This window comes from Podarcis tiliguerta (assembly GCF_965153285.1).
Source record: "Podarcis tiliguerta genome assembly, chromosome: 3".
Lineage (NCBI taxonomy): Eukaryota > Metazoa > Chordata > Lepidosauria > Squamata > Lacertidae > Podarcis > Podarcis tiliguerta.
Genome location: NC_139536.1, coordinates 115,226,545 through 115,251,053, shown reverse-complemented (window position 1 = coordinate 115,251,053; position 24,509 = coordinate 115,226,545). Strand labels below are relative to the sequence as shown.

Genomic DNA, 24,509 nt, shown 5'->3' with positions numbered 1-24,509 from the left:
GGACTCATCCACCTCAGCCCTGACTGGGCTAGGCGAGCTGGATGGCACTTCCAGAGACCACCTTCCTCTGCGGATCAGGTCCAAGTGCCGTGGACTCACAACTCCGAGCTGTGAGCACCGCAAATCACTTCAACAATGTCAGGGGTTCAGGAGCAGAGTCACAGGAGAGGGAGGAAATGGAGAGCGAGGGGGAGGAGTCCGAAGGAAATGTCAGCGATGACAGCAGTCCGAGGTCTCTGAGTCTTTCCAGTGACTCGGAGGATTCACAGAAAGGGGCCCCCATAGTCAGGGCAAGGGGAGAGCCCAGGGGGACACCTCGGGAAGAAGGGGCCAGAGGGGACTCAGAGAGTAGCAGCTGGAAATCCGGACCAGCGTCCCCCCCAGAGTGCAGTAGGGGGGAGGAGTCCCAGGCATCGGGATCAGGTGGCGCGCGGGCAGCGGGAGAACGTGAGGCAGGAGTGACCACACCCTCGTCAGGGAGCGAGGAAAGGGTCATCAGGAAAGTTAAACGCGCGCGCGCGCGCCAAGTTCAAATGTACAGGAGGGCGGCAAGGTGGGCAGCCCGGGTAGGGAGCCAGGTCCTAAAGCCCGCCGAAGAGAGGGGGAGGAGTCAGAGGGGTCAACGTCTGCGTCGGAAGAGTCCAGGAGGGAGGAGACTCTGGGGGGGTAGTAGGACCCAGAGGAAGAGAGAGAGAAGGAAGAGGTGGAGTAAGATTAGAGTCTTAAACTGGTGCACAGGGGGCGGAGACTCAGACGGAGCTTCGCCGGTCTAGACTCCAGACGTAGAGCTGGGACGCTGAGGCTTGGAAATGGAAACTATTCTTCAATAAAGACTTTGATACTTTACTACCGGCTAGCGTTGGTCCTTGGTGAGCTGGGACCAGGAGCCAGCTCTGACAGTAAGCTCCGTCTCAAAAAAAGTTTTGGCACCAAGAACCTCGCCACGTGAGTCGACGCAGCGAGGGCAGAGGAGGGGTGCTTCCAGAGCTCACAAAACTCAGGCAAGATGACTACGGAAGAGCAACTAGCAGCCCTGCAAGAAGCTGTGACACAACTCAGCACGGAGGTACTTGCATCCAGGAAAAGGGAGGAGGAAATGGTTAACGCCTGCCGGGATCTCCAAGTCAGGTTGGACGTGCTTTCTAAACAGGGGCAACCGGGACCCAAAGCAGAGGGCATTGGCTTGGGGAGAAGGGGAGGCAGCCTTGTATCTCATTTCGACTGGAGTTTACAGCAGTACCCCAACTTCAGAGCAGACCTGCTGTTTGCGCTGGATCTGCTTGACAAAGACTTTAGAGATGAGAGAGAGAAAGTGGGGTTTATCTTGTCCCATTTGCATGGGGAGGCCAAAACGTGGCTGAGGAATTTATGGAGAGATAATGATCCGGCGCTCCAAGATGCGAAGGCTTTCATTAAAGCAATGGATTCGTGTTTTTTATCAAAGATAGACATCGATATTGCCAGGAGAGACATACACGGACTTAAACAGGGCAAAGCCAGCGTGAGGCAGTACCATGCACGCTTTTTCGGACTAGTTCATGCACTGGGATGGGAAAAAGATTCTGCGCCAGTGAGAGACCTCTTTTGGGAGGGCTTGAATGCAGATGTAAAAGCGGAGATTGGAAGGGGGGAGAGACCAAGGAGCACCCAGCAAGTAGTCCAGAGGGCTCTGGAAATCGGGTTGCATCTGGAGGAACGTCCTTGGAACAGAGAAGAAGGACGTTGGGGAAGGGCACCAGCCAGAGCACCCTTCTCTCCCAAAGAAGCAGCGCGTGCGCACTCCACACCCTCGCAGGGAGGGGGAGAAGAACCGATGGAGATCGGAGGTGCCAGGGCTCAGTCAGCTACCAGAGCCCTAACACCGGGAGCAGTCAAAACGAAGCCTCCTAGAGGGAACAGGAAGTGCTACATCTGCGACAGTGCTCAGCACATGGCGAAAGAGTGTCCCCAGAGGCTCCACAAGCACACTGCAGCCTCGGCAACAGTCACAGAAGCAACTCAACTGAGAACACAGCAACAGTTAAACGACGGAGTCTGGCTGGAGGAAGAGGCACTGGGGTCCAGCCAGACAAGTCAATGAAGCAATCCCCAGCACTTTTGCAACCCACAGACCCCCTCCCACCCAAACCAGTGGTGCAGCTTACAGCGTCTCTCCTACTGCCCAATGGACGCACTCTGGAAGTGCCGATCACCATTGACTCCGGCAGCAACGCCGACTTTATAGGACTGGATTTCATTCAGCAGCACAATATACCACTGCTACCAGCCACACTGCCCCTAAAAGTCGTCACGGTGGATGGCAGAGACTTGTTAGGGGGGCAGGTGGTGCAACAAACGCAGCCAATGGTGATGCGGATTGGAAATCACCAAGAAGTCATCAGCTTCAATGTCACCCACCTGTCGGACACGCCGGTAGTCTTGGGCATGAGTTGGCTGCACAGGCACAGCCCAGCATTGGCGTGGTACCAGCGCCAACTGACCTTCGGCTCCTCCTATTGCGCGGAACATTGCATCCTTCCTAGCTCGGAAGAAGGAGGGGAAGACCCGCAGCTACAATTGGGCACGCTGCAAGCAGTGCCACGCAAGTACGCAGCGTTTTTGGAGGTTTTCTGCGAGAAGGAAGCAGACAAGTTGCCTCCCCACAGGCCCTATGACTGCAAGATTGACCTCCTGCCAGGGGCGACGCTGCCAGCCGGGAAACTGTATTCCATGTCTGAAGACGAGCTGCAGGAGCTCAAGGAGTTCATAGACCTCAACTTGAAGCGCGGTTTCATCCGGGAGTCGAAAGCAGCGGGGGGCAGTCCTGTATTCTTTGTGAAGAAAAAGGACACGCCCCAAAAGAGGCTTGTAGTGGATTTCAGGCTCTTAAATGCCAAGACCAAGCCCACGGCCTTTCCCATGCCCAAAATAGATGACCTGCTTGCAACGGTGAGGAAAGGACGCGTTTTTACAAAGTTGGATCTGCGAGGGGCGTACAACCTGATTCGCATACGGGAGGGAGACGAGTGGAAGACTGCCATGTTCACGCCCCTGGGCACATATGAATACAGAGTTATGCCCTTCGGTTTACAAAATGGCGCTCACTGTTTTCAAGCCTTCATGCATCACGTCCTGGCGGGTCTCCTCTACAAGAAATGCGTCTGCTTCTTGGACGACATCCTGATATTCTCAGAATCTGAGGAGACCCACGAGGGAGACGTCAAGGAGGTTCTGCAGAGACTGCAGGAGCATCGGCTGTACGCCAAGCTGGAGAAGTGCCAGTTCGACAGGAAGGAGGTGGATTTCCTGGGCTACAAGCTGTCGGACAAGGGGCTCGCCATGGACAGCGCCAAGGTTCGCGCAGTGTTGGACTGGAAGAGCCCGCGCAATCGGAAGGAGGTCCAGCGGTTTGTGGGGTTTGCCAACTTTTACCGCAAGTTCATCAAGGGGTTCGCGATGCAGACAGCGGCCATTACCGACACGCTCAGCTCCAAGAAGAAGAAGTTCATCTGGACGGAGCAAGCGGAGCAGTCCTTCCAGAACCTTAAGCGTCTCTTCTCGTCCGAAGGGCAGCTGCTGCATGTGAATCCCAGCAAACCGATGAGAGTTGAAATGGACGCCTCAGACAGAGCCGTGGGCGCCATACTGTTGCAGCAGGACCCGCATGGGGACTGTAGACCGTGTGCCTTCTACTCTAGGAAGCTCAGCAAGTCAGAGCAGAACTACACCATCTGGGACAGGGAGTTGCTGGCCATTCATGCAGCATTCAAGGCGTGGCGGCACTTCCTCATCGGGGCCAAACACACAGTGCAGGTTCGCACGGATCATAAGAACCTGGAGTACTGGCGCACGGCAAGGTTCCTGAACCAGCGGCACATCAGATGGGTGGAGTTCTTTGCGGATTTCGACTTCAGGATAGAATACATCCCAGGCGACAACAACATCATGGCAGATGCACTGTCCAGAAAGCCGCAGTACCTCGAAGAGGCGGCACCAGCAGCGGCCAAGCACATTTTCGCTCCGAAAGCGTGGGCGTGCGCTTCAGCAACCGTGGACCTGGAGGCGGTCCGTCGAGCACTGCAGGAGGACCCCTTCGCACAAGCCAAGATGGAGGAGGTGCGCAAGGGCACGGTGAAGGACGACGAGTTCCAAATACGGGACGGATTGCTCATCCGCAGAGGAGCACTCTATGTACCGGGAGACGACCTCCGTGCGAAAGTACTGCAGCAGTTGCACGACGCACCCACCACCGGGCACTTTGGCAAGGAGAAGACGGCAGAACTAGTTGCCAGAGATTTTTGGTGGCCCAAGATGAGGGGGGAAGTCGCGGAGTACGTCTCGAGGTGCGACACCTGCCAAAGGGCCAAGTCAGTGCACAAACCTCCGGCGGGACTGCTCGAACCGCTGCAGACCCCGAGCGAACCGTGGGAGAGGGTGGCCCTGGACTTTGTCACGGATTTACCCAGCTCAAGGGGTAAAACGGCAGTGCTAGTGGTGGTGGACATGTTCACTAAAATGGCCCACTTCATTCCATGCGCGAAGGTGGCCACCGCAGAGCAGACCGCCAAACTGTTCATAGACCACGTATTCAGGGTGCACGGTCTGCCACGGTCTATCTTGTCCGACAGGGGGCGCCAGTTCATTTCGAACTTCTGGCAGAAGCTGATGGGTTTCCTGAACGTCAAGATCAACCTAGCGTCGGCGAGACACCCGCAGACCAACGGACAAGCGGAGCGCGTCAACACCATCATGCAGCAGTACCTGAGATGCTATGCAAATCAGCAGCCGACAACATGGGTGGACTACCTGCCGCTCGCTGAGTTCGCCTACAACAACACGAAGCACGTGTCCACGGGGGTGACACCGTTCTTCGCCAACAACGGGAGGCATCCCAGAACCTTCCCGGGATTAGAGAGACTGGGGGAGGGGGAGCCACAGGCAGCGGAAGTCTTGGCGGCAGAATTGCAGGAGGTTCACGAACAGCTTAGGAGGCAGTTAGAGCTTGCAAAGCACGCATACAAACTGCAGGCTGACAAGCACAGAAGGGTTGGGGAGGACATACAGGTGGGAGACTGGGTGTGGTTAGCGGTCCACACAGTGCCGACCAGATCATTAGCTAAGAAGAAACTCGGACATAAGCAGCTAGGACCTTACCAAGTTGAGGCACAGATCAATCCAGTGGCCTTCCGGTTGACACTTCCGGAGGGATCCAGAATGCACCCAGTATTCCATAGGTCGGTGCTCACGCCCTACAAAGCACCTCACCGATTTCAGGCGCAGGGCACGGCACCAGACCCGTATAGGGAGACCCCCCCAAGGAGGGAGTCGCCAAGAGGGGAGCCCATCAACCAGGTCACAGAGATTTTAGACTCGAGATGGGGGGAAGAGGGAGTAGAATATTTTCTCGCCAGTGAAGGTACCCCGGCCAGCGCCAACCGTTGGGTGCCGGACTATGCCCTGAACGAGCCTCTTCTCAAGGAGGAGTTTCATGCCTTGTTCCCACACAGGCCCATGCCAGCCGAGTATTTCGACGACTGGCTTTTCACACCCACGCTTTCAACCAGCACATTCCAGGGGTTCACCTCGGACGAGGAACCGGCAAGAGAAACACGTTCCCCGGAGGGCTCGCCCTCGGGGTTTGCCTCAGACCGCTCGTTTTGGTGGGACGATCGAGGAGAGGAGCGGTGGAGCAGGAGGTGGCTGGGGGGTCCTTGGCAGGCAACGGACCCAGAGGGGACCGAGGGTGAGATGGACATGGACGTGCTGGGGGAGGACGTTGGGTTCGAGCATGGCGGCACGGAGATGGAAGCGGAGGAGATCGAGGTCGGCGAAGACAAGGAGGACGAGCCGGACTTATCCGGCTGGATGCACGCCACGGGGGACGAACTGTATCCGCCATTCACCCCCACAACGACGGAGCACCCAGCACCCCCGCCGGAGGAGGGGGAGGGGGGAAGGGGGGGCTTCGAGGGGGGGATGGATGTCAGGGGTTCAGGAGCAGAGTCACAGGAGAGGGAGGAAATGGAGAGCGAGGGGGAGGAGTCCGAAGGAAATGTCAGCGATGACAGCAGTCCGAGGTCTCTGAGTCTCTCCAGTGACTCGGAGGATTCACAGAAAGGGGCCCCCATAGTCAGGGCAAGGGGAGTGCCCAGGGGGACACCTCGGGAAGAAGGGGCCAGAGGGGACTCAGAGAGTAGCAGCTGGAAATCCGGACCAGCGTCCCCCCCAGAGTGCAGTAGGGGGGAGGAGTCCCAGGCATCGGGATCAGGTGGCGCGCGGGCAGCGGGAGAACGTGAGGCAGGAGTGACCACACCCTCGTCAGGGAGCGAGGAAACGGTCATCAGGAAAGTTAAACGCGCGCGCGCGCCAAGTTCAAATGTACAGGAGGGCGGCAAGGTGGGCAGCCCGGGTAGGGAGCCAGGTCCTAAAGCCCGCCGAAGAGAGGGGGAGGAGTCAGAGGGGTCAACGTCTGCGTCGGAAGAGTCCAGGAGGGAGGAGACCCCGGGGGGTAGTAGGACCCAGAGGAAGAGAGAGAGAAGGAAGAGGTGGAGCAAGATTAGAGTCTTAAACTGGTGCACAGGGGGCGGAGACTCAGACGGAGCTTCGCCAGTCTAGACTCCAGACGTAGAGCTGGGACGCTGAGGCTTGGAAATGGAAACTATTCTTCAATAAAGACTTTGATACTTTACTACCGGCTAGCGTTGGTCCTTGGTGAGCTGGGACCAGGAGCCAGCTCTGACAAACAAGAAAACAGTCATTGTGCAGCAGAGTACAGCAGAGCATAAATCACTCGGACGACAGCGCTGAAGAATATCTTCTTTTATTCACTAACAGCTACTGTACTATACAAACTATATACAAATGGACATGCTGGAGTTCACTGAGTCTTACAGCTGCTTTCTGCAGCAACCTTATCTACACAGAAATAACACTCAGTCTTTTCGACACGCTGACTGACTCACTCCCTGACCGACTCTCTCTCTCTCTGGCCGACTCTCTCTCTGAGTGTGGTGCTGGAGCAGAATATGTAGATATGAGAACACGCCTCCTCCTCTCTGCAGAGTCAGGAGACTGATGAGGAGATTCTTGGGTATGGGAGGGGTGAAATCTCCTGATCTAGGGTTAAGGTTAACGTTAGGGTTAGGGTTGAGGTTAAGGGTTTGGGTTTGGGTTAGGGTTAGGGTTTAGGTTAGGGGTTGTAGTTAGGGTGAGGGTTGGAGTTGGGGTTAGTGTTATGGTTGGGGTTAGGGTTAGGGTTAGGGTTGAGGTTGAGGGTTAGGGTTAGGGTTAGGGTTAGGGTTAGGGTTGAGGTTGAGGTTAGGTTGGGATTAGGTTGGGATTAGGGTTAGGGTTAGGGTTAGGGTTAAGGTTAGGGTTAGGTATAGGGTTAGTTTTATGGTTGGGGTTAGGTTTAGGGTTTAGGTTAGGGGTTGTAGTTAGGGTGAGGGTTGGAGTTGGGGTTAGTGTTATGGTTGGGGTTAGGGTTAGGGTTAGAGTTAAGGTTAACGTTAGGGTTAGGGTTAGGGTTAGGGTTAGGGTTGAGGTTGAGGTTAGGTTGGGATTAGGTTGGGATTAGGGTTAGGGTTAGGGTTAGGGTTAAGGTTAGGGTTAGGTATAGGGTTAGTTTTATGGTTGGGGTTAGGTTTAGGGTTTAGGTTAGGGGTTGTAGTTAGGGTGAGGGTTGGAGTTGGGGTTAGTGTTATGGTTGGGGTTAGGGTTAGGGTTAGGGTTAGGGTTAGAGTTAAGGTTAACGTTAGGGTTAGGGTTAGGGTTGAGGTTGAGGTTGAGGGTTAGGGTTAGGGTTAGGGTTAGGGTTGAGGTTGAGGTTAGGTTGGGATTAGGTTGGGATTAGGGTTAGGGTTAGGGTTAGAGTTGAGGTTAGGGTTAGGGTTAGGGTTAGGGTTAGGGTTAGGATTAGGGTTAGGGTTAGGGTTAGGGTTAGGGTTGAGGTTAGGTTGGGATTAGGTTGGGATTAGGGTTAGGGTTTGGGTTACATTTACGGTTAGTCTTAGGGTTAGGGTTAGGGTTAGGTTTGAGGTTAGGGTTAGGTTTGAGGTTAGGGTTAGGTTTAGGGTTAGGGTTAAGGTTTGGGTTTGGGTTAAGGTTAGGGTTAGGGTTGGGTTTGAGGTTGGGGTAGGAGTAGGGGTAGGTTTGAGGTTGAGGTAAGGTTTAGGCTAAGGGTTGAGGTTAGGGTTAGGGTTACGTATAGGGTTAGTGTTATGGTTGGCGTTAGGTTTAGGGTTGAGGTTAGGGGTTCTGTTATGGTTAGGGTTAGGGTTGGAGTTGGAGTTAGTGTTATGGTTGGTGTTAGGTTTAGGGTTGAGGTTAGGGGTAGTGTTATGGTTAGGGTTAGGGTTAGGGTTAAGGTTCGGTTTAGGGTTAGGGTTAGCCTTAGGGTTGAGGATAGGATTAGGGTTAGGGTTAGCTTTTCCGTTCAGTTGGGGTTAGGGTTAGGGTGAAGGTGAAGGTGAAGGTGAAGGTTAGGGTTGGAGTTGGGTTAGGGGTTAGGGGTTAGGGGTTAGGGTTAGGGTTAGGGTTGGGTTTGTGTCAGGATTAGAGTTGAGCTTGGGGTTAGGGTTAGGGTTGAGCTTAGGGTTTGGGTTAGGGTTAGGGTTAGTGTGACGCTTATGTTTTAGGTTAGGGTTAGGTTTGAGGTTAGGTTTAGGGTTAGGGTTAGAATTAGGGTTGAGCTTTGGGTTCAGGTTGAGGGTTAGTGTTAGGCTTACAGTTAAATTTAGGGATGCTGTTAGGGTTGGGGTTGGGGTTAGGGTTAGGGTTAGTGTTAGGGTTTGGTTTAGCCTTGGGGTTAGTCTTAGTCTTAGGGTTAAATTTAGGGTTAAATTTAGGGTTAGGGTTAGGGTTAGGGTTAGTGTGACGCTTATGTTTAAGGTTAGGGTTAGGTTTGAGGTTAGGGTTAGGGTTAGAATTAGGGTTGAGCTTTGGGTTCAGGTTGAGGGTTAGGGTTAGGCTTACAGTTAAGTTTAGGGATGCTGTTATGGTTGGGGTTGGGGTTTGGGGTTGGGGTTAGGGTTAGGGTTAGGGTTAGGGTTAGGGTTAGGGTTAGGGTTTGGTTTAGCCTTGGGGTTAGTCTTAGTCTTAGGGCTAAATGTAGGGTTAGGGTTGAGGTTAGCCTTAGGCTTAGGCCTGGGTTTAGTGTTGTGGTTAGTGCTGGGGTTACGGTTGAGGTTATGGTTCCGGTTTGGGTTAGCGTTAGGTTTAGGGTAGAGGTTAGGTTTAGGGTTAGATTTAGAGTTGGGGTTAAGTTTGAAGTCAGGTTTGTGGTTAGGTTAAGGGTTTTGGTTACAATTAGCGTTAGGCTTAGGTCAACTAAGGATGAAGGAAACTTGTCGAATTTTGGTTTCTCTCAGTTTCTTCTTTTCTCAATCTTAAATTTCTGCAGCAGTTTGTGATTTTTTTATTTCATCTCTCCATTTTGGATTAGGTACATTGAAGCGGCAGAACAGAAAGTTAATCCTTCCCTTTTACCCACCTCCCAATCCCTCTGTCTTTAGTGAAACAAATAAATAGAAAGGCAAAGTCCGCCAGGTATTTTTCCAAAAATCTAATAGTTTAGCTAATTTACTTTACTGGCTGGAAAACAAAGGGGGCAGACAAAACAGGAAGAGACTAATAAAGAGAATTTAAGAGAGAGATGCATTGAGAGAGGGGGAAGACAGGGTGAGAAGGACATCTATTGGCCAGGAGGTGTAACAACAGGGAACTGATATTGGCATTTTACTTGGAAAAGGGAGCTAGGGGGACACCCAGAGGAGGTTGGGGGAACTTCAGTAGAATATTATTATTATTATTATTATTATTATTATTAAATACATAATGTCAGGGGTTCAGGAGCAGAGTCACAGGAGAGGGAAGAAACGGAGAGCGAGGGGGAGGAGTCGGAAGGAAATGTCAGCGGCGACAGTAGTCCGAGGTCTCTGAGTCTCTCCAGTGACTCGGAGGATTCACAGAAAGGGGCCCCCATGGTCAGGGCAAGGGGGACACCTCGGGAAGAAGGGGCCAGAGGGGACTCAGAGAGTAACAGCTGGAAATCCGGACCAGCTTCCCCCCCAGAGTGCAGTAGGGGGGAGGAGTCCAAGGCATCGGGATCAGGGAGCGCGCAGGCAGAGGGAGAGCGTGAAGCAGGAGTGGCCACACCCTCGTCAGGGAGCGAGGAAACGGTCATCAGGAAAGTTAAACGCGCGCGCGCGCCAAGTTCAAATGTACAGGAGGGCGGCAAGGTGGGCAGCCCGGGTAGGGAGCCAGGTCCTAAAGCACGCCGAAGAGAGGGGGAGGAGTCAGAGGGGTCCAGCTCTGCGTCAGAAGAGTCCAGGAGGGAAGAGACCCCGGGGGGTAGTAAGACCCAGAGGAAGAGAGAGAGAAGGAGGAGGTGGAGTAAGATTAGAGTTTTAAGCTGGTGCACAGGGGGCGGAGATCCAGATAGAGCTTCGCCGGTCTAAAGCTCAGACGTAGAGCTGGGACGCTGAGATTTGTAAATGGAGACTATTCTTCAATAAAGACTTTGATACTGTACTACCGGCTAGCGTTGGTCCTTGGTGAGCTGGGACCCGGAGCCAGCTCTGACAGTAAGCTCTATCTCCATTCTTAAAGTTTTGGCACCAAGAACCTCGCCACGTGAGTTGACGCAGCGAGGGCAGAGGAGGGGTGCTTCAAGAGCTCACAGAACTCAGGCAAGATGACGACGGAAGAGCAGATATCCGCCCTGCAAGAAGCTGTGACACGACTCAGCACGGAGGTAATTGCATCCAGAAAAAGAGAGGAGGAAATGAGTAGCGCCTACCGGGATCTCCAAGTAAGATTGGACGTGATTTCCAAACAGGGGCCACCTGGATCCAAAGCAGAGGGCATTGGATTGGGAAAGAGGGGAGGCAGCCTTGTATCCCATTTTGACGGGAGTTTACAGCAGTACCCCAACTTTAGAGCAGACCTGTTGTTTGCGCTGGATCTGCTTGACAAAGACTTTAGAGATGAAAGAGAGAAAGTGGGGTTTATCCTATCCCATTTGCATGGTGAAGCCAAAACGTGGCTGAGAAATTTATGGAGGGACAATGATCCGGCGCTCCAAGACGCGAAGGCTTTCATTAAAGCTATGGACTCGTGTTTTTTATCAAAGATAGACGTTGATATTGCCAGGAGAGACATACATGGACTTAAGCAAGGCAAAGCCAGCGTGCGTCAGTACCATACGCGTTTCTTCGCACTGGTTCATGCACTGGGATGGGACAAAGCTTCTGCGCCAGTGAGAGATCTCTTTTGGGAGGGCTTGAATACAGAAGTAAAAGCCGAGATTGGAAGGGGGGAGAGGCCAAGGAGCACCCAGGAAGTGGTCCAGAGGGCTCTGGAGATCGGGGTGCATCTGGAGGAACGTCCTTGCAACAGAGAAGAAGGACGTTGGGGAAGGGCACCAGCCAGAGCACCTCCCTTCTATCCAAAAGAAGCAGCGCGTGCGCAGTCCACGCCCTCGCAGGGAGGGGGAGAGGAACCGATGGAGCTCGGAGGTGCCAGGGCTCAGTCAGCTACCAGAGCCCTGACGCTGGGAGCAGTCAAGACGAAGCCTCCTAGAGGGAACAGGAAGTGCTACATCTGCGACAGTGCTCAACACATGGCGAAAGAGTGTCCCCAGAGGCTCCACAAGCACACTGCAGCATCAGCAACAGTGACAGAAGCAACGCAGCAGGGAAACGACAGAGTCTGGCTGGAGGAAGAGGTACTGGGGTCCAGCCAGACAAATCAATGAAACAATCCCCAGGGATTTTGCAGCCCACAGACCCCCTCCCACCCAAACCAGTGGTGCAGCTTACAGCGTCTCTCCAACTGCCCAACGGAAGCACTCTGGAAGTGCCGATCACCATTGACTCCGGCAGCAACGCCGACTTTATAGGACTGGATTTTATTCAGCAGCACAATATACCACTGCTGCCAGCTACACTGCCCCTGAAGGTTGTCACAGTGGATGGCAGGGACTTGCTAGGGGGGCAAGTGGTGCAACAAACGCAACCAATGGTGATGCGGATTGGAAATCACCAAGAGGTCATCAGCTTCAACGTCACCAAACTGTCAGGCACGCCGGTAGTCTTGGGCATGAGTTGGCTGCACAGGCACAGTCCAGCATTGGCGTGGTACCAACGCCAATTGACCTTCGGTTCCTCCTATTGCGCGGAACATTGCATTCTTCGTAGCCAAGAAGAAGGAGGGGAAGACACGCAGCTACAATTGAGCACGCTGCAAGCAGTGCCACGCAAGTACGCAGCGTTTTTGGAGGTTTTCTGCGAGAAGGAAGCAGACAAGCTGCCTCCCCACAGGCCCTATGACTGCCAGATTGACCTCCTGCCAGGGGCGACGCTGCCAGCCGGGAAACTGTATTCCATGTCTGAAGACGAGCTGCAGGAGCTCAAGGAGTTCATAGACCTCAACTTAAAGCGCGGTTTCATCCGGGAGTCGAAAGCAGCGGGGGGCAGTCCTGTATTCTTTGTGAAGAAAAAGGACACGCCCCAAAAAAGACTTGTAGTGGATTTCAGGCTCTTAAATTCAAAGACCAAGCCCACAGCCTTTCCAATGCCCAAAATAGATGACCTGCTTGCAACGGTGAGGAAAGGACGCGTTTTTACAAAGTTGGATCTGAGAGGGGCGTACAACCTGATCCGCATACGGGAGGGGGACGAGTGGAAGACTGCCATGTTCACGCCCCTGGGCACATATGAATATAGAGTTATGCCCTTCGGTTTACAAAATGGCGCCCACTGTTTTCAAGCGTTCATGCATCACGTCCTGGCGGGTCTTCTCTACAAGAAATGCGTCTGCTTCTTGGACGACATCCTGATATTCTCAGAATCTGAGGAGACCCACGAGGGGGACGTCAAGGAGGTTCTGCAGCGACTGCAGGAGCATCGGCTGTACGCAAAGCTGGAGAAGTGCCAGTTCGACAGGAAGGAGGTGGATTTCCTGGGCTACAAGCTGTCGGACAAGGGGCTCGCCATGGACAGCGCCAAGGTTCGCGCGGTGTTGGATTGGAAGAGCCCGCGCAATCGGAAGGAGGTCCAGCGGTTTGTGGGGTTCGCCAACTTTTACCGCAAATTCATCAAGGGGTTCGCGATGCAGACAGCGGCCATTACCGACACGCTCAGCTCCAAGAAGAAGAAGTTCATCTGGACGGAGCAAGCGGAGCAGTCCTTCCAGAACCTCAAGCGTCTCTTCTCGTCCGAAGGGCAGCTACTGCATGTGAATCCCAGCAAACCGCTGAGGGTTGAGACGGACGCCTCAGACAGAGCCGTGGGCGCCGTACTGTTGCAGGAGGACCCGCATGGGGACTGGAGACCGTGTGCCTTCTACTCTAGGAAGCTCAGCAAGTCAGAGCAGAACTACACCATCTGGGACAGGGAGTTGCTGGCCATTCATGCAGCATTCAAGGCGTGGCGGCACTTCCTCATCGGGGCCAAACACACTGTGCAGGTTCGCACGGATCATAAGAACTTGGAGTACTGGCGCACGGCAAGGTTCCTGAACCAGCGGCACATCAGATGGGCGGAGTTCTTTGCGGATTTCGACTTCAGGATAGAATACATCCCAGGCGACAACAACATCATGGCAGATGCACTGTCCAGAAAGCCGCAATACCTCGAAGAAGCGGCGCCAGCAGCGGCCAAGCACATTTTCGCCCAGAAAGCGTGGGCGTGCGCTTCCGCAACCGTGGACCTGGAAGCGGTCCGTCGAGCACTGCAGGAGGACTCCTTCGCTCTAGCCAAGATGGAGGAGGTGCGCAAGGGCACGGTGAAAAACGACGAGTTCCAAATAAGGGACGGATTGCTCATCCGCAGAGGAGCACTCTAGGTACCGGGAGATGAGCTCCGCACGAAAGTACTGCAGCAGTTGCACGACGCGCCAACCGCCGGGCACTTCGGCAAGGAGAAGACGGCGGAACTCGTTGCCAGAGATTTCTGGTGGCCCAAGATGAGGGGGGAAGTCGCGGAGTACGTCTCGAGGTGCGACACTTGCCAAAGGGCCAAGTCAGTGCACAAACCTCCGGCAGGACTGCTCGAACCGCTGCAGACCCCGAGCGAACCGTGGGAGAGGGTGGCACTGGACTTTGTCACGGATTTACCCAGCTCGAGGGGTAAAACGGCAGTGCTAGTGGTGGTGGACATGTTCACTAAAATGGCCCACTTCATTCCGTGCGCGAAGGTGGCCACGGCAGAACAGACCGCCAAACTGTTCATAGACCACGTCTTCAGGGTGCACGGACTGCCACGGTCTATCTTGTCCGACAGGGGGCGCCAGTTCATTTCGAGCTTCTGGCAGAAGCTGATGGGTTTCCTGAACGTCAAGATCAACCTAGCGTCGGCGAGACACCCGCAGACCAACGGACAAGCGGAGCGCGTCAACGCCATCATGCAGCAGTACCTGAGATGCTATGCAAATCAACAGCCGACGACATGGGTGGACTACCTGCCACTCGCTGAGTTCGCTTACAACAACACGAAGCACGTGTCCACAGGGGTGACGCCGTTCTTCGCCAACAACGGGAGGCATCCCAGAACCTTCCCGGGATTAGAGAAACTGGGGGAGGGGGAGCCACAGGCAGCGGAAGTCTTGGCGGCGGAATTGCAGGAAGTCCACGATCAGCTTAGGAGGCAATTAGAGCTTGCAAAGCACGCATACAAACTGCAGGCTGACAAGCACAGGAGGGTTGGTGAAGACATACAGGTGGGAGACTGGGTGTGGTTAGCGGCCCACGCAGTGCCGACCAGATCTTTAGCTAAGAAGAAACTCGGACATAAGCAACTAGGACCTTACCGAGTTGAAGCACAGATCAATCCGGTGGCCTTCCGGTTGACACTTCCGGAAGGATCCAGAATGCACCCAGTATTCCATAGGTCGGTGCTCACGCCCTACAAAGCACCTCACCGATTTCAGGCGCAGGGCACGGCACCAGACCCGTATAGGGAGGCCCCCCCAAGGAGGGAGTCGCCAAGAAGGGAACCCATCAACCAGGTCACAGAGATTTTGGACTCGAGATGGGGGGAGGAGGGAGTAGAATATTTTCTCGCAAGGGAAGGTACCCCGGCCAGCGCCAACAGTTGGGTGCCGGACTATGCCCTGGACGAGCCTCTCCTCAAAGAGGAGTTTCATGCCTTGTTCCCACACAGGCCCATGCCAGCCGAGTATTTCGACGACTGGCTTTTCACACCCACGCTTTCTACCAGCACGTTCCAGGGATTCACATCGGACGAAGAACCAGCATTAGAAACACGTTCACCGGAGGGCTCGCCCTCGGGGTTTGCCTCAGACCGCTCGTTTTGGTGGGACAATCGAGGAGAGGAGAGGTGGCTGAGGGGCCCTTGGCAGGGAACGGACCCAGAGGGGAACGAGGGTGAGAGGGACATGGACGTGATGGGGGAGGACGTTGGGTTCGAGCATGGCGGCACGGAGATGGAAGCAGAGGAGAACGAGGTCGGCGAAGACATGGAGGACGAGCCGGATTTCTCTAACTGGATGCACGCCACGGGGGACGAACTGTATCCACCATTCACCCCCACAACGACGGAGCACCCAGCACCCCCGCCGGAGGAAGGGGAGGGGGGAAGGGGGGGCTTCGAGGGGGGGATGGATGTCAGGGGTTCAGGAGCAGAGTCACAGGAGAGGGAAGAAACGGAGAGCGAGGGGGAGGAGTCGGAAGGAAATGTCAGCGGCGACAGTAGTCCGAGGTCTCTGAGTCTCTCCAGTGACTCGGAGGATTCACAGAAAGGGGCCCCCATGGTCAGGGCAAGGGGGACACCTCGGGAAGAAGGGGCCAGAGGGGACTCAGAGAGTAACAGCTGGAAATCCGGACCAGCTTCCCCCCCAGAGTGCAGTAGGGGGGAGGAGTCCAAGGCATCGGGATCAGGGAGCGCGCAGGCAGAGGGAGAGCGTGAAGCAGGAGTGGCCACACCCTCGTCAGGGAGCGAGGAAACGGTCATCAGGAAAGTTAAACGCGCGCGCGCGCCAAGTTCAAATGTACAGGAGGGCGGCAAGGTGGGCAGCCCGGGTAGGGAGCCAGGTCCTAAAGCACGCCGAAGAGAGGGGGAGGAGTCAGAGGGGTCCAGCTCTGCGTCAGAAGAGTCCAGGAGGGAAGAGACCCCGGGGGGTAGTAAGACCCAGAGGAAGAGAGAGAGAAGGAGGAGGTGGAGTAAGATTAGAGTTTTAAGCTGGTGCACAGGGGGCGGAGATCCAGATAGAGCTTCGCCGGTCTAAAGCTCAGACGTAGAGCTGGGACGCTGAGATTTGTAAATGGAGACTATTCTTCAATAAAGACTTTGATACTGTACTACCGGCTAGCGTTGGTCCTTGGTGAGCTGGGACCCGGAGCCAGCTCTGACACATAATAATAATAATAATAATATGTATTTGGAATAGAACATATAAACTTTAAAGCATATAAACTGAATGTGTGTGCAGTCGACCTTGTGACAGCAGTTGAAGAACCCTTGTCAATGCATCGAGGATGCTGGACAAAATTCAGGAGCTTGGACAAATAGCCAGTTTTAAGCTTAATAAAACAAAAACAAAAATATTGGTGAAAAATATGACATCCATTTAAAGAATTGTTACAACAGATGAGAGAAATATCGATAGAAAAGAAGGTTAAACATTTAGGAGTATGGTTAACAGCAAAAAACTCAGTATCTTCAAAGATAACTATATACCTAGGTGGAGAGAAATAAAAAGAAACTTAGAGGTACGGGGGAAGGATGAATTTGTCTTTTTGGAGAAGAATATTGACTATAAAAATGAATGTGCTACCAAGAATATTATTTCTGTTTCAATCAATGCCCATGATCAGTGGGGCAGAGCACTTTAAAGAATGGCAAAGAAAAATATCTAAATTCATCTGGCAGGGTGGAAATCCAAGGATAAAATACAAACTACTGATACTCTAAAGAAAGAGGTGGCTTCTCTCTGCCAGATTTGAAACTATATTATGAAGTGTCCTGCCTATGCTGGCTTTGGGACTGGATATCATTAAAAAAATACAGATATTTTAGATCTAGAAAGTCATGATAATAGGTTTGGGTGGCACGCAAAATGAAAGTACATAAGGGATCCTTGAACCACTTGATAAGAAAATCTATTCATGAGGTATGGGAGAAATACAAAAAATCTCCCCATTAGAAGCAATATCTGTTAAAAAATTAAATATGAGAGGTGATTGGGGAATTTATAAAGAGCTGTTAACAGAAGTGGAAGATCAATTAAAATTAAAAAAGTTTGTAGACATTAGAGAGTTATTAACAGACTGGTTACAATACCATCAATTAAATGATGTCTTCAAACTGGACAAAAAGAAAAGATTTGTCAAGTTTTGAAAAAGAGCTGTTGGAAAATAATGTGAAATCACTTTCAAAAATGTACACATTTCTTTTAGAATGGTGTACTAAAGATGAAGAAGTTAAATCAGTAATGATACACTGGGCAAGAGATTTTGGTTATAATATAGTTTTCTTCATGAGAAAAGTTATGGAAAGAGAATTTGAAGTTTACAGCCTGCTGTTCATTGAAAGAAAATTATATGAAAATGATGTATCGTTGGTATCTGACACCTAGAAAAATGGTGAAAATGTATAGTGCGCTGGAAATGTAAAAGAAAAGAGGGTATGTTTTATCATATGTGGTGGTCATGTGGGGTGGTAAAAGCTTTCTGGGAAATGATATATAATGAGTTGGAAAAAATGTTTAAGATAACTTTTGTTAAAAAAACCGGAGGCTTTTTTGTTAGGCATTATAGGTGCGGAACTACCAAAAGAAAATAAAAGTCTTTATGTATGCAATGGCAGCAGTCAGGATGCTTCTTGCCCAGAGATGGAAAGAAGAAGAAGCACCGACCAGAGAAGAGTGGCGGACCAAGCTGGTGGAATATGCAGAAATGGTGAGACTGACGGGAAAGATCAGAAATCAGGAAGACCAAGTATTTCTAAAAGACTGGAATAGCTTTTTAACATATTTGAGAGATCACTGTAAACAGCTGAAATCATTGGCAGGAATACTATGACACTTGCAATGGAACATTTTGGATTTTGGATACGATGATCATATAACATATAGATTACAGTAAAAGATGCAGGAATAAAATTTAGAATTGGAACCCATGGAAGGGAGGAAGGAGGCTGCAAGGTTCAAAAGAACCCTGTTCTTTTTTTAATGTGTGAAAATGACATGTTTATGGTGTATAACTTTCATGTAAAATCAATAAAAACACACTTAACTTTATATAAAAACACACTTAACTTTTACCCTGCACTTTCTAGGCAAAGAACCACACTTTAAAGTGCCATATCCAATTTTCTTTTTCTTTTGCCTTGGTGCTCCCCTCCTCCCAAAACCCCTGCTCTTTAACATCGAATCAGAGCAAACAGCAATTCAGGCTTTCCGAAGATTGCTATTTGCTCTGGTTCAGCTGTAAAGAGCTGGATTCTGCAGGGAAAACACAGTGCTTTAAAGTGTGGACCTGGGCCTAGAAACTTGGCACAAGAGGAAGTGTGGAGGAGCCGTCAGGCGGAGCCTCACTCCAGGGCCAGAGCTGTGTTTTGCCCACAGCACAGCAGGGTCATCAATTGCCTCTTTTGCTTTCTCCTGCCAGCGTTTGCTGCTAAATTAGATAAAACATCAATTTGCAGAAAGCCCAACTGGTGTTTGTTCCATGGGTTTTCCTGGGGAATGTGGCAAGATGAAACAAAAATTTCTCACTTTTTATTGAGTTTTTTTGGGGGAAATTATACATATAAAACATATAAAACGATTTCCAGCATTAAAATAGAGTTCTTTCAAACCCTTAGACCTTCCTTCCTTCCATGGGTTAAATCTTTAAGATTAAATTTACTGCATCTTTCAACCTTATCTATCTATTATATAACCATAAAGGTAAAGGTAAAGGTACCCCTGCCCGTACGGGCCAGTCTTGACAGACTCTAGGGTTGTGCGCCCATCTCACTCAAGAGGCCGGGGGCCAGTGCTGTCCGGAGACACTTCCAGGTCACGTGGCCAGCGTGACATCGCTGCTCTGGCGAGCCAGAACCGCACACGGAAACGCCGTTTACCTTCCCGCTAGTAAGCGGTCCCTATTTATCTACTTGCACCCAGGGGTGCTTTCGAACTGCTAGGTTGGCAGGTGCTGGGACCGAGCAACGGGAGCGCACCCCGCCGCGGGGATTCGAACCGCCGACCTTTCGATCGGCAAGCCCTACGCACTGAGGCTTTAACCCACAGCGCCACCCGTGTCCCATTATATAACCATAATTACCATTAAAAAATTCCACATTACAAGTTTCTTTACATCCCTGCCAAAGATTTTAACTGTGTACAGTGGTCTTTTAAAGAAATTACAAATTTACTCTAGTCATTTTAGAACTTGTTTTGTACATTTTAGCATTTTTACTCACTGTTAGATACCAACGATACATCATTTCCATATAATTTTCTTTCAAGGATCATTTCCATATCATTTTCTTTCAAGTGGTTTTTGCCTACTGCGTAGCAGTAAATTTTATTTCCTCTTTCCATAACTTTTCCCAAGATGAAAGTTGGATATTATATCCAAAGTCTCTAGCCCAATGTATCATCACTGCCTTAACTTCTTCATCTTTTCTATGCCATTCTAAAAGTAATTTATACATTTTTGATAGAGCGTGTTCTCCTTCACAGAGAGCACGTGTTGTGGGGCGGGATCGTATAGATGGCCACGGCAGTGGTTGGGCTGTTTTGGGTTGCTGGGGGAATTTTGATGTTGCCAATTTGTGGGATGGACCAAGGTTTTATATACTGAGCACGCAGCGTTGAGCATTCTCTTTTGCTTCGCGCACCGGATCACCCGCTCACCCTCCCTAATTTAGGGCTTTTGCGTTTGAGCTTGCTATGCCTGTCATGGGGTTGTCTGCTTTGGGGCAGGGGCCTGGTAGGAATTTTGTCCACTTGGCTGATTGGCTGGTGCCATATGGTTTTTGCCTACTGCGTAGCAAATCGTCACAACTTGCAAGGTTGTGGTTAGACATTGGTTAAAAAATTGGTTGGTTGTGCCTGCCCCCCAATGCTGTTGCTGCAAGGGAATTCCATTAAAGGAGTCCAGGGGCTCGCCATGCTTTCATCCGAATCCCTGGCGTGGGGCTTGGGCCGCGCAAGCCCCTGGGAGCATTTGGGGAGAGGTGAGGGTCTGGTGCCCAGCTCCATTTTCTCCCCAAAATGTTTCCCCTTACTTTCTTTCGCAGGGTTGTGGAAGTCAGTTCTGTCCCTGGGCGGGGACAGATAGTCCTAACCAATGCCTAAGCAACCACTCACATTTATGCATTTTAATAAAGTTGTGGCCAAAATTATGCCAAAAACCTTAAACAGGAATTCTGTGTGAATTGTGATTTATTTTTGGGGGGTGGCTTGGGCGACCTCGGCATGCAACACTTTCGAAATAAAAGCTTCTCAGTCTCGTGCCTAGAAATCAAATGGAAATGTAGATGAGCCCCCAAAATGCTACACAAATTATTATTAATACTGCTATTACCAAATAAGCTTTTAGGAAGACCCCCCCCCCCACTCCTGCTACTTACATAAGGGCTAAGACGAAACAGGCTTCCAAAAGAGTATGAAAATGTAGGCATATTATCTTAGTTGTTTCCCATAGTGCCTGTGCAGTAGATGCTGTTCCTGCCAGATTATAGCATGGAGGATTCAGTTTTCATCATTGTTCCCCTGAAAATAAATAGGATGACTCATGTGTAACTGGCTGGGTTGTGTATTGGATGTCCAATCTGGGGGTATCAATGAACTCTCTCATACTCCTTCCCAGGAGGGCAGAAATATTGCTCCTTGGCTCAAAATTCCTTCTTGGCTCTTTGCGCTGCCAGCTGTTAGGTTGAATGGCAATCAAACTCTTTGTGCCTTGGAATTAAAAGGATCCTGGAGGCTATGTTAGATCCCACCCTATCTCTCGAGGAAGAGCGATTCTGTGTTCAGATCATCTCTATGTCGCCTAAGGAGTATTGCTAAATTGTTTCCGTGGCTGCGGCAGGGACAGGCAATGCCTGCCTTCTTAAACTATGCATAATGCCATGCAGCGTGTCACAGTGGCCAAATCTTTCTGAGCATGCAATGGGCAACTGGTATCAAAAGTGCCAATCCTTGAATGCAAATCGTCCACAGGCTGCCACCACTACTGCACATATATTTTAATGGCATGGTTTATTATATAAAATATATAGTATGAATTAGGGCTGTCAACCAATTTAAGAATTTGTCATTAATGCGTAATCTACCCTTTAACTATTTAATCAATCAATTAGGTTTATAGGCATATCTGTATGACCAAATATCTGAAAATGGTTGCCTTGGTGAAGAAAGGAAGGGCAAGATGATCCGCAATTTCACAAACAAAAGTTAGAAGAAAACTTTTGCCCATAGAATATTAGAAGGAAAGTTCACATATTTTTATTTTGTGGGCCAGATTCGACTCACCTGCTGCGCTAGTGGAAGCCAGTGTAAGGACTCCCACAAATGCAATGGGGGTTCTCCTTTCCTCCCCCAAATTCACCCTGAAAGGTGAGGGGAACCCCCAGAACAGCGGTGAGAGGGGATATTATTCCGTCTGACAAACCAAAAATGTTTGTGCTGATGGAACAATTGCATCAGCACAACATTAAGTTCCACCCTATAGGATTATACTGACATACTGTATTGTACCACTGCTAAAGGAGCCTCACAAATCAAACGAGTGTCCTGAACTTACAAGGCCCTGCTAATTACCAAAGTTACCAAAAGGGAAAGGCCATAGTAAGATGGAAGCAGGACTTAGGTTATGTAACTGAATATAAAGAGTGGGAAAAACTGTGGACAAAAAATTTATAAATTTTACAGCATGTTATGTAATAAGAGAAAACTACCTGAAAATGCACCATAGGTGGTATTTAACACCAGAAAAATTGGCTAAAATGAACAAATCACTTAGTAGGAAGTGTTGGAGATGCACAAAGCAAATTGGAACCTTCTACCATATGTGGTGGACATGTCCAGAGATCAGAAAGTTATGGGACATGATCCATGAAGAAATAAAAAAGTTACTAAGAACTTCACATAGCAAAAGACCAGAAACATATCTTTTGGGAATATTGAATAGTGATATTCCTAGAGAAAATACTAAATTCTTTCTGTATGCAACATCAACAGCAAGAATCCTGGTGGCTAAGTACTGGAAGGGTAACCAGGTACCGACCAAAGAGGAATTGTTATGTAAATTATGTGAGTATTTGGAACTGGCCAAATTGACAGATATGATAAGACTAAAGCCAATGAATACAGTCAAGAAGGAATGGAAGTGCTTGAATGATTATTTAGAAAGACAAGGTTCTAATGTAAAAAATTGGCTGTGTCTAGAATGACCTCGTGAATGGAAAAGGGGAAACATACATACATATCTATATATTAAGATGAAAATAATACTGAAATAAAGATAAAATGTGAAATGTGAAAGGAAGTGTTGTGACAGTGATGGAAGTCTATTATTACTAATATTTTGTAAAATAGTGTTTATCGTAATGAAATATTATACTTTTCTTTATTCTTTTACTGTCTACTATTCGTTGCATTTTTTTCTTTTTCATCTTTATTTTTTCTCTTTATATTATTCTTTATGTATGATTTGGTATTGATGTATTTACTTTGCAATAAATATATATATTAAAAAATATAATAATAAATAATAAAAATTACCAATATCCACTGAGCATGAACAGTCCTTGTTGCAGAAGATTGTTTTATTACAATTCCCCATTTTAATTTGTTGCTCATGTTATTTCTCCTAATTCTTTCTGGCTTAGCATATGGTGCTTAGCAGAGATGGGCTCGCACGATTGTGAAGGCTTCCAAATGGGCCAAAGCTTTGCATTCAGACAGAAGTTCCAGAGGGGCCACTTTCCAGTTGCACAGATATATCATTTGCCACTGGAAGTGCCTGTAATTCCTGGCACGTCTTTAGCATATGCACTGCCAGGGTGCAAAGATGCACCCAGCGCCCCCAAATTTAGCCACTTCCAAATTAACTACTTTTATTGAGGTTTCTGGGGAAGGGGGGCAAACTCAAAATTGTTGACCTTTTTTGAGAGGGGAAATTGCTCACCTGTGACAACGAAATACTGCTTTTGTTTCCAGACTCATCAGGTATATTTGATACTACAGAGTAACAGAGCGACAGAGGAAGTGGGTGGGGACTTTCACGCCACTGCTTTTCACTGCCACCAATCAATAGGGACTGGTATACAGTAGGTATACATTTGGCACCCCCTAGAATTCGGTGCCCGGGTGCTCCACACCCCTTGCACCCCCGGGTACAGAATGCCCTGCCTGTCAGCCAGGAGTCATGGGGACTTGTGAGCATCCACAAACCCCAGCTGACCCCAAATGACAGCTCCGCAAGCTTATAGGAGGATTTTCAATACTTGAATTGGGGCTATTTGAGAGAGGGAAGTTCACCTAGTGGGTGGCCAAAGGGAATGAGGTAGCCTTTCAACTCCACATATTGATTTCAGCCAGATTCCTTTGAGCAGAATCCAAAGTACCTTCTTCCACCGAGTTTTTAACTCAGGATTTGCTGACGCCAATGTTTTCCTCTTGCCCTGCAGCTCCATAAACTGCTTTCTAAGCGGAATGCATCTTTCCTAAATTCAAAAAGGATATAGAGATTCTTTCTGCAGTTCTTGCCTGTGAAGACAAGATACATACAAGGTAATAATTCCATATTTTTTCAACCTACATTATCCACTCCGGTGGAGTGAGGTGGTGGTGCTACAGTGGATTAAAGATGTCTCTTTTAAAGAAACGATGGGTGGCTGTGTGCTCCACTGATGCCGAGGGCTAGAGCACAGCCTACATGGAAGTAAAACAACAGCAAACAACAACAGCAGCAACATAGAAGCAGGGACTATCTCTGTAATAGAGCAGGGAATCCTTAGACTCAGGCCAAACTGAACATTATGGTAATTGTATGGATGCAATTAATAAACTTGTTTCTTTTTAGAAACTGTAAATAGCAGCTGGAGGGATTGAGCAGCCCTGGGACCACAGGGGATAGGGAGGGAGAGTTTAATACTCTCCACCACACCACACCCCAACTGAAGTTCCAGCAGTACAATGCAAATAGCAATTTCAGGGGGACAATTTTCATCAGAACCACAGTGAGGAGTAAAGGTGTATAGAAAAATAATTAGTTATTATTTGATATTTGACAACACTTGGTGGTTGGTATGCAATAGTATTTAATCTTTAACTATATCTAATCTTTAACATAAAATGATTATTTAGCGTTTTATAGCATTCAAAAGCTGAAATGCAATGGCACATTGTATTTGATAATCATGAGAGGTTTCATATTTGATGAATGACAAAACAATGCACATACAACTTTTAATTTAAAAATTCACATTCAAAATTATTTTCGGTTGGTTATGTTTTGTTCCTGACATGTTATGACTATTGGATATCTGCAAATCTTTGTAACAGCACTGTCA

General features: G+C 49.7%; 1 long non-coding RNA gene across 1 annotated transcript in view; it reads right to left on the bottom strand.

Moving 5' to 3' along the window:
- LOC310675261 overlaps positions 1–23,697 on the bottom strand; it is a 46,060-nt gene extending 22,363 nt beyond the window's left edge. Inside the window, exon 1 of the long non-coding RNA XR_014510008.1 lies at positions 23,562–23,697. This is a non-coding gene — a long non-coding RNA (uncharacterized lncRNA). The remainder of the gene's footprint in view (positions 1–23,561) is intronic.
- Between the last annotated feature and the right edge of the window lie 812 nt (positions 23,698–24,509).